Raw genomic sequence first — 11288 nt, forward strand, 5'->3', positions numbered from 1 at the left:
TGTCTGGGTTTTCGTTTAATTCACAGCTGTCTTATTGCATGCATTTATCGTGGCTGTGTGACATATCTTTGATTTAATGAGCTGTTGCCTTTGCTAGCATGCATTGAGACTGGCACACCATGAACATGGGTGCTCTTTAAAGGGATACTCTAAGCACCAAAAGAATTCTCGCTTATTGAACCAGTTTTGGTGTATTTAGACCATGCCCCTAAATTCTCATTGTTCAATTTTTTGCCATTTAGACAGGGCCGATCCTGGGGTCATTGATGCCTGGGTGCAAATATATTTTTTGGAGCCTCCAGGTGGGCGTGGTTATATTGCAAACTCCTCCCCTTCGCAAACTTAACACCTTTTAAACACACCCATTTCCTATGGAGACCACTCCAACTCTTTGGGACCCCAAACTATACAGGGTAGCATGTCATCCACGTTCTACAATGCCAGCTTTGCCCAAAATAACTAATCAGTGCCATCTTTGTGCCTAGCTGCCTAGTGCCATCTCTGTCCCTATACAGCTACACAAAGCCATCTGTGGCCCAAAATAGCTAATCAGTGCCATCTTTGTCTCAACATAACTAATCAATTCCATCTTTGTTCCCAATTAGCTTATTAGTACCATCTTTGTGCCCATATAACGTATCAGTGCCGGGGCATATCTAAAACCTTATCTTAGAAGGGGCACTGGTAGTGGGCTGATAGGGGCTGTATTTGAGGGGTTAGGGGCTGTAGTGGGTGTCTAGGGGCTGTAGCGGAGGGTATGTGCTTTAATTGGGGGTTAGAAAATCTATTGGGGAAAGAGACTGTAGTAGGGAGAGTTAGGAGCTGAATAGGGAGATGGCTGCAATTGGAGAAAGGTGCTATAGTGTGGGGAGTATGGGCTACAACTGGGGAAGACGAGCTGTAGTGGGGGGGTGGGGGTGTAAAAGGTGAATAGGGGCTGCAGTGTTGGGAAATTGGCTGTAGTGGGAGGGTTAGAGGCTGGAGATGGGGGATAGGGACTGCATTTGGAGGGTAATATGACTAGTGGGGTTGGGGGCTGTAATATGGATGCTGTCTGCAGTGGGGGAATAGGAGCTACTATTGGATGGAAGGTGCTTTTAGGGGCTGTCATAGTGTAGAGGGGCAGCAATTGGGGGGTTAGGGGGAGTAGTAGGGTATAGGTCCAACAACAAATTTGCTTGGAATCTGAGCCAGCTAAAAACGTTAGTAGCCAGCTTGTTTTACTAACAGCGACAAAAATATAATTCTTAAAGGAACACTATAGTTACCAGAACCACTACAGCTCAATGTAGGTTCTGGTGTCTGTAGCCTGTCCCTTCAGAAAGCAGGCAGAATTACCATGGTCGTACTGCTGACCCCTATGACCGTGAGGCAGAGTAGACACCTACTTACAGGGCCGGCCTTAGGCCTTTATACGCCCTGTGTGAAAAATCTTCACAGCGCCCCCCCCCCTGTCATCCATGTACGATGCAATTTTTGTGTTGTCTGTGTATGTGATAGGTGTGATGACTGTGTATGATATGTATGCTATGTGTTAGTTGTGTGTGATATTTGTAATGGGTGTATTAACAGTGTGTGATATGTGTGTATTGGTTGTATGTGATATTTGTGCTGGGTTTATTGGCTGTGTGTGATGGTTATTTAATTCAGAGAAAAACATGCATTTAGGCCTGTGTGTGAATACAGGTGTATATTTTTGCAGAGTTATGTGCACACAGTTCCACAGTCAGATGCACACAGTTATACATATACACTGTCAAATCCACCACGTGCACATAGTTGCAGGCAGATAGTCACATACACAGGATCAGGCAGAAACACACAGGTACAGGCAGTAACACACATACACAGTTACAGGTAGATAAACACACTCACACACAATTACAGGCAGACAGCCACACACACAGGCAGACAGCCACACACACACACACACATAGGCAGACAGACACACATACACAGCCACACATACAGTTTTACACACACAGACACACACACACAGACACACATACAGTCTTACACACACATACTTACATGCAGACAGTCACACATACACACATACAGACAGTCACACATACATACACTCAGACAGCCACACACACACAGGCAGACAGTCACACAAATACACACACATACACACACAGGCAGACAGCCACACACACACACACACACACAGGAAGACATCCACACATACAGAAGCAGGCAGTCACACACACACACATTCACACACACACAGGCAGACAGCCACACACACAGGCAGACAGCCACACAAACACACACAGGCAGACAGTCACACACACAGGCAGAGAGTCACACACACAAATAGGCAGACAGTCACACACACACACACAGACAGTCACGCACACAAACACACACAGGCAGACATTCATACACACAGATACACACACACACACAGGCAGACAGTCATACACACAGACACACACACAGGCAGACAGTCACACACACGCACACACACACACACACACACACACTGGCAGACAGTCACACACACACACAGGCAGACAGTCATACACACAGACACACACACACATACACACTGGCAGACAGTCACACACACACACACACACAGGCAGTGTGTGCGTGTCTGTCAGTGTGTGCATGCGTGTGTGTGTGCCTGTCAGTATGTGTGTGTGTGTGTGTCTGTCAGTAAGTGTGTGTGTTTGTCTGTTACAAACATGGGGGGGGGTGGGAGAGACATGGAGGGGCTGGTGGGTGGGTAAGAATCATGGAGGGGTTTGGATTAACACATGGAGAGGTTGGGGTGTAGGAGAGATACTTGGGGTGTGGGAGAGACACATTGAGGGGGTAGGGTGTGAGAGAAACACATGAGCAGGTTGGAGAGACACATGGAGGGGCTAGGGGGTGAGACACGTGTAGGGACTGGGGCCTGGGGGGGGGACATGTGGAGGGACTGGGCGGGGGGGAATAAGACACATGGAGGGGTTGGGGGTATAATGAGACACGTGGATAGACTGGGGGGAGAATGAGACATCTGGAGGGGCTGGCAGCGGGATGAGATTTGTGAAGGGGCTGTTGGGTGGGGGAAATGAGACACATGCAGTTTTCACACTGGGGCCCCGGTGGTTTTTAATTATGCCTCTGCCTTCAGGCATTTCAATGTAAACACTGCCATTTCAGAGAACCACTTGAGGTGCTTCCTGGGGCAGTGCTACACAGTGTGCATCACCTACGTTCAGCCTCTCCACGCTCTTCATAGAGGTGCTGAATGATCCCCATAGAGATGCTGATTAGTGCATGCGCAATAGCCTCCCAATGCTTTCCTAAGGGAAAAAAGTTGACTAAAACACTTTTGCCATGAAATCAAAGGTGAGCTATTTACCTAAACAGACACACACACTCATGAGTTATAATTTTTAAAATAATTTTAAATGAAATCCACCCAGCCTCCCCACCTTTGGGTGAGCTGGAGTGAATTTGCTTTTCCTGTGGTCAATTGGGGCTTCTGTCATGTTTCTGCTCTGCTCTCTCTTGTGCACTGTTTAGTATGCTGGGGCCAGAATTACGTCATATTCCATCTCCCGGCACCGCTGCAGTGTGCGCGAGGGAGCATAGTCAGAACATAACATTCTCCCTCCCTCGGGGATTAGGTGCTGTAGTATGGCATATGGGCAGCAATTGGGGGCTTAGGGGCATACATTGGTTAGTAAGAGGCTGTAGTAGTGGGTTTAGGGCTGTAGTAGGGGTAGTTTAATGGCCTAAAGTAGTGAATTTAGGGGCTGTAGTCAGCAGCGTACATACCGCGGTCGCAGGGGTCGCAGCTGCGACCGGGCCCGCCACTTCAGGGGGCCCGGCCGCCCTGCGGAACCCTGTGACCCCCTGTGACTGGGTATCCGCCGCCATCATCTTCCGCGGCCCCGGCCCACACGGCAAACCGCCGGGGCCGCCATCCAAGGAGTCATTCGGGTGGCCCATGCTGTCAGGGCCACCCGATGGATATGGATTGTCAGGGGGCCCGGTCAGCGCTGGGCGCTTTAACAGAGTGACCGGGCCCCCTGTGATGACATCATCACAAGTTGGGAGGAAGTGACCGCACGCCACTCCTCCCAGCTAACACTGAGAGCCGCGCGGGAGGAAGAACAGGGAGTCAGAGTGGGAACTTTGACTCCCATCAACCTGAGCCACCACTGGACCCCAGGGAAGGGTGACTTAAAAATTTTGTGTGTGTGTGTGTTTGTATGTGTGTGTCGGTCTGTATGTATGTGTGTCTGTATGTGTGTGCCTGTCTGTCTGTATGTGTGTGCCTGTCTGTCTGTATGTATGTATGTCTGTGTGTGTGTGTCTGCCTGTTTGTATGTTTGTCTTTGTATGTATGTGTGTGCATGTATGTGTGTCTGTGTGTCTGCCTGTATGTGTGTGTGCTTGTCTGCTTGTATGTATGTATGTGCGTCGTGTGTGTATGTCTGTATGTGTGTGTGTATGTCTGTCTCTGTGTGTGTGTGTGTGTTTCGGTCTGTATGTGTCTGCCTGTGTGTATGTGTGCCTGCCTGCTTTTTTATGTATGTGTGTTGTGTGTGTGTGTCTGTCTGTATGTGTGTGTGTCTGTCTGTATGTGTCTGTATGTGTGCCTGTCTGTTTGTATGTATGTGTCTGTGTGCCTGTATGTGTCTGTATGTATATATGTGTGCCTATCTGTCTGTTTGTATGTGTCTGTGACTGTATGTGTCTGTGTGTGTGTGTGGAGGGGGGGGGGGGGCACGGGTCATTTTCGCACCAGAGTCCCATGGTTTGTGTGTATGCCACTGGCTGCAGTGGTAAGGTGCTAAAGTAGGGAGTTTAGGGTCTTTGGTAGGGGTTTAAGGGTTATATTAGGGCTAAGGTGCTGCAATTCCCAACTCCCTGAGGCTTACCACAAACAATACATTCCCTACACGCATTGCATCCCCTGTCTCATACGACATTCCCTTACTGGGAAATCATTCAAAACTCATTTTACTAAATGCTTGCCCGGTTGGTGAGATCTCCCTTTTTGATTTTTGATGTTCAGGTGTCAACTGGATAGGGCAATTGAACCCTGGGCTGTTTTCAAACCACTTTTCACATGTAAATGTCCAAGTACATAGCACTTTAATTCTTTCTGTTCAATTATCTTGTATGTATATCAACACATCTATTTTGTTTGTGTACTTGTGTCTATCGCTGATGTTAATAGTTGGTAAAATTGCACTATAGGCCACTAAATAGTTTTTGCTCCCCAGGCCACTAGTTGCCACCCCTTCCCTGCTCCGCCCCTCTCAGACCAGAAGGCAGTAATTTTGTGGCCTCAGGCCACTGGCTGCATCATGGATCCTGCTAGGTTTAATTTTAGTTTAAGTTATCATGATTTCACATAATGGATGTGGGTTTATTTTGGTAGGCGTTTTTTTTTTAGGAGGGGGGAGGGAGCAGCATTTCATCCTTGGAACCAGACAGCACAAGGTCTTGGGACGGCCCTGAGTACACACATGGCCTTTCTGTTTTACCCAACCTTTTAACCATATCACCACCTCTCCAATGCTTTTTAAGTGCAATTATTCTTATAAATTTCAATTTACTAGGGTCAATATCATGTATGTCAAAGTGGGAAGAAACTAAATGTTTTTTATTGCCTTTTTGGATATTGCAGCAATGTCGTCCTATTCAAAGAGCAGCCAGAAGCAGTGGGGCACCTTCGTGACAACACTAATGTAATGAATCCTCAGCTACACCTTGTTCATTGACCTGAGCCGAGAGCCAACCGAGGCCAGTGTGCCTCACATCGTCCACACAAGTGGAGGGTTGGCCGCGGGAAGAGGCGCTTACCATCTCAATCCTTCGTCTCCCACTGGGAGGAGATCAACTTAACTCACGTTAAGTGTGTCGGTGGTACCTTGATACTGGCCCTCAAACGGGCCTCTGGTTAGAGGGGCATCCTGCCCTGGTGTACAGCTTTCCTCAGCCTTGCGGCAACCTTACCACTCCTGGGAGTTGGCTAATCTAGCCTGACAAAATACACTTGAGCCAGTCTCCTACCCCACTTCGACATCTGGCAGTCTGCAGTTCATTAGCCATGCATATCTTTTTTGTTTATCATCATTTTGTTTATTTTTATTTTTGTGCTCTCATCTTATGGTGGATAAGTGATACACAGCAATCTTTAGCCCCAGAGGCTATATCTCTTCAGTGCTAAGCCTGTTATATTTTACTTCCTCTCAACTCGCTATTATTTACTTTGCTCCTCTAGTTTGGTTGATTCTGTGATCTCCTATCCACACTCATGAGTTCATGAGCATTGCTATCCTTTGTTATACTCTCATGTATGTACTCATGGGCAGTTGATATTTTATCCCATTTATTCTCTGCTAATATTACCACAATTTTCATCACTCATGAGAATCTTTTGCTATATTATCTCTGCAGGCTCAATGTTTTCCGTGTTTTTCTTTATCTTTTACAAAAAATTCAATTTTCTTCCATGTACTTGGCTTGTAACCACTCATTTATTTTATAATCTTGTGGAAATGTTAATATGCATCTGTCTGTTTATCACCGCACTTAAAAAAAAAAAAAGATTGCAAAAAAACTAAAGAGCGATTATTAGGACGTGATTGACATCAGCTAAAATGACCATAACTGCCTCACTCCCTTACCTCGGTAAAACAAGCATCTCTTTTTTGCATTCTGGCAAATAGATATTGACAAATACTTAAATCTGGTTGCCAAACTCTCCTAGGCACATGTTTAGATGTAATCGTCCAGCCTTAACCATGAATTCATTTGTATAAAAAAAAATGGTTAATATAATGTTGTGTTCTTGAGTGTTTTGTAACACTAATTTTGGTTTTGCATTAGCAATCGAATTGGTTATTAAGTTTTGACTGCACTGCAATTTGGACAAATGCAGGCCAATCGCGTATGTGAAATTCGAATTGCAATGTACCTGATTGTCAGACTAACCATACAGCAAAATGCTGAACATATTTCAATGATCTGAATTCCTCCCTTGACATCAAACAAAAAGATGATGAATGAAAAAAGAGGATTGATGGGCAGGGAACAGTCACTAAATATGGATTTTATTCACAGATCAAGTGAGAACCCATTATTGAAGTGTGTGCGTTGGCTTGCCTGATTTTGTTTCTGAATTGGGAATTCGGGGACTGAACAAACATTCAACTGAACTTTTGAGTGCTCACAAAAATTTTATTTTCCAAAAAGAATCGCATGGACCGAAACTAAATTTCTTGGAGTGCACAAGGCTTATGTGCAGTTGCTAGTTTGGGACTTTAGAATGTTCATCCATTCAGGTTACTACTCAAAGATGAGTGGTGACTTACCCCTTTTTGCCATACTTTATTATTGACATATAGTAAGAGATTTATTTGAAAGGATAGCAAAAATAGTTATGAGACCCTTTTGTCCCTTTGGTTGACTCCTAAAGTCTATGTCCTTATTGAGGGATATATGTCATTTTTTGCCTTATTAATAATAATTGGCAGAACATTATCCACACAGTTGGAAATCAATTTCAACAAGTAAAATAATAAACTAATAATTCCCACAGGTAGTAATTATTTAGATTTCAAATGTATCTGTTTATCCTTTACAAAAACTTTGGATGTATAAAAAGGTTTAGACAGGATTTTTACAATATTTCAGTAAGGGATATCATATTTGTAAAGCAGATTGTAGAGTAGAAATACTATTTCTGTCACACAAAGTAGGTATCACAAAAGCAGGTAAAAAACTATTTCAAATTTATTATTTAAGAGTTCTCATATAGCTGTCTTCATCGAGAGTGCTTTACGATTCATGCAACAAATACTTGGTTTTTATACAAATGGGGATAAATAACTACACACACCAATGCTAAAGGAGATGGGAACCCTGTTGAAAGTGGGCTTCAACGAGGTACTATGCAAGAAGGCTTGTGAGGTAACAATCTATGCATCAGTATTTGAAAGGAACTTGACAAAATTTCTGGGATTTTTTTTTTTCAAAAATAACATACTAGTATAAAAATTGTATCCATGGTCAGTCCTGTTTCTTTGTCACCCCTAGCCTCCCTTTTGTGTGTCTTTGCAGCCCCCCCGGCTCACTTCTGTGTGTCTCTGTCACCCCCAGCCTCCCTTCTATGTGTCTTTGTCACCCTCAGCCTCCCTTTTGTATGTCCGTTTCACCCTCCAGCCTTCCCTCTGAGTAACCCCCCAGCCTCCCTCTTGTGAGATTTTATCAACCCACCACCCTCCCTTCTGTGTGTCTTTGTCACCACCCAACCTCCCTTCTGTGTGTCTGTGTCACCCCACCAGCCTCCATTGAGTCTTTGTTAGCCCCCAGCCCCCCTTCTGTGTGTCTTTGTCATTCCCCAAGCCTACCTTCTGTGTGTCTGTGTCAAACCACAGCCTCCCTTCTGAGTGTTTGTGTCACCCAACCAGCCTCCCTTCTGCGTGTCTTTGTCACCCCCAGCCTCCCACCTTTGTGTCTTTGATACCCCTAGCCTTTCTTTTGTGTGTTTTTGTGACCACCAGACCCCCAAGACTCCCTTCTTTGGTTTATATACCACCATACTCCCTTCTGAGGTTTAGCTGCCCCTCCCCACCATCCCTTCTGTGGTTTCTCTACCCCCTCAACCCCCATGAGTCCCTTGTGTTGTTTCTCCCTACCTCCCTTTCCCCCAGACTCCCTTCTGTTTTTTTTCTCCCCCCTTCCACTATCCCAAACTCCCACCTCTGGTTTCTATCCCCCTCCCACCCCCAGATTCCATTTTGTGGTTTCTCTCCCACCTCCTGTGCCTGATCTCCTCCTGGTACCTCCTCCTTGTAGTGCGGCTGACCAGCGGACTAATTTAGATACTAGACATATGAGACATTTAATAATCAGGAATTTCGCATAAATCTATTTTCAATTCTTTTTCTTTAGTTGCACTTGATGTGTAAAAATTATTGTAAACAAAAATTTGATTTTTTTTTTAGTTTTTTTTCCCATTTTCCCCATTTTATTTATACGTACTGTTGCATTAGGTATACATCTAGCATTAATATAATGCTTTATTTACCCCCCAGAATTTTTGGAGGCTTGACACCCCCCCTGACCTATCTGATTCAAATAAAGCTATTTCTGTAATTTAAAAGCCAGACTGATATTTATATATATATATATATATATATAGACACAAAGAGAAACCTTACATTTTATTAAATTTTTTATTTTTTTTTGCATTTTAATAAACTGTTTTTATTGCCTATCCTGCAACCTTGCTGATTGCCTGCTGAAAGTTTCACCTACATCCTCTGGTGGGTATTTGTACTACGAGGCCCTGTGGATTGAGCAATTATTTTTTGCTTGTAAGTATGATTCCTTTTTCATTTTCTGTTTTGATACTGCAGTTTATACTATGTTGCTGTGTTCTGTCTACACATATCCCTGCTGAGTACAGCTAAATCAACAAGGATCCCAGAGTAGGGGTTTTAGCACTTCAAGTAACTACAAGAGAGCCAATTTGGGCTCACTAATATGTGAGTGTATACTTACTTTTCTAATGCTATATACTATTGAGAACACACTTTACCATAGAGCAACTCTTTTTGTTATTGTGTCTTACATATATTGAGGACTACATTATTAGGAACCCAGTTCCATCATCCCTAAGCGAGGATTGTACTGCTCATGCCCCTAGAGCTGATTGGAAACTCCCTATATTGTAAGTGTATATATTTATCGTCTCACCATCCCCACCTTAAGACTATACTACTCCATTTGATCCTCTCTGTTCCCTTTTGTATCCTCATATCTCACTCTCCAATATGTGGCCCAACATCCATTCCTGCTGCAAACTATTACTTATTGCCAAGAATACAGACTCTTGGTGTGGATGTCCATGCTTCCTATTCCCATTTGTTTCCAAGGTTTTATCACAGTATAGTTTATTTATATTTGCCTAGCTATCTAAGGCAATCTGAGTCAGCTATCGATTGGCTTTTAGAACAATCACATGTGCAATAATTCCAGTTAAGCAACTGCCACCAAGGGTCCAGGAGTTTTCTATTCTAATACAGAGTGTGTTCAAGCCAGGATCTATTTTGCCGCCCCCTCATGTCACTCACTCACTGACAGACACACACTGACAGACACACCCACTCACTGACAGACATGCACTCACTCACTGACACACATACACTCACTCACTGACACACACACACAGAAACTCACTGACAGACATACACTCACTCACTGATACACACACACACACTGACAGACATACTCTCATTCACTGACATACATACACTCACTCACTGACAGACACTCAAACACACACTCACTGACAGACATACACTCACTCACTGACAGACAGACACACACACACATACAGGCACTCACTGACAAATACACTCACTCACTCACTGACAGACACACACACACACACACACACACCGACACTCACTGACATACATACACTCACTCACTGACAGACACACACAAAGGCAGATACTCACTGACAGACACACACACTGATCGCACACACACACACACACTCACTGCTCCTGACCGCTGCTTAGTATGCCAGGGGCGGAAGGACGTCATATTCCGGCTCCCGACATCACAGAGGACGCACGCCAAAGGAGTGAAAGGCTGCAAGAACAGACTCCCTCACAGCCTGGCTTTTCCGTCCCCCTCTCCTCCGGTCACTGGCATTTGTTGAGTAGAGCAGGCACCTGCCATCAAGGTAAGCAGGTGCCTGCTCTGCCTTACCTAGCACAGCTTCGGGGCACCCTGTGGTGGCCAGATGGCCACCTCTTGGCCCCCTGTGACAGGGCTCCTCTCTGCGCCCCCACCTTCGGAAACCTTGAGGATCGGCCCGGCGCTGGGGGCGGCTCAAGAGCTGCTCGCCCAGCGGTGTGGCCCCAAACAGGGGCAGGAAGCCCACCAGGAAACATTCCGGTGGGCACCCCCAGGAGTTGGGTGCCCTAGGTAAATGCCTAGTTCGCCTAACCGTTGCGCCGGCCCTGATTCAACCATATAGCTGCAGAGTTCACAGATGTAGCAACAACAGTGGGGTATAGACATGTGTGGAGTTCAGACGCACATCTGTTCAGGTGAAGTTGAGGTCTTGTAGGATGCTCTGATATTTGCCTCCAGCAGCTTATCTAAATTAGTATATTTCTTGTTGGTAATTGCTTAATCTGATAAAGGTGTGTTTGTAAAAGATGCAGTATCCTGTCTGTAACTGTGCTCTGAATTTTATCCTCATATTACGCTTTATCCCTCTTGACTAACTGCCAAAGCAACAAAGCCAA

Source organism: Pelobates fuscus, chromosome 8 (genome assembly GCF_036172605.1).
Source record: "Pelobates fuscus isolate aPelFus1 chromosome 8, aPelFus1.pri, whole genome shotgun sequence".
Taxonomy (NCBI): domain Eukaryota; kingdom Metazoa; phylum Chordata; class Amphibia; order Anura; family Pelobatidae; genus Pelobates; species Pelobates fuscus.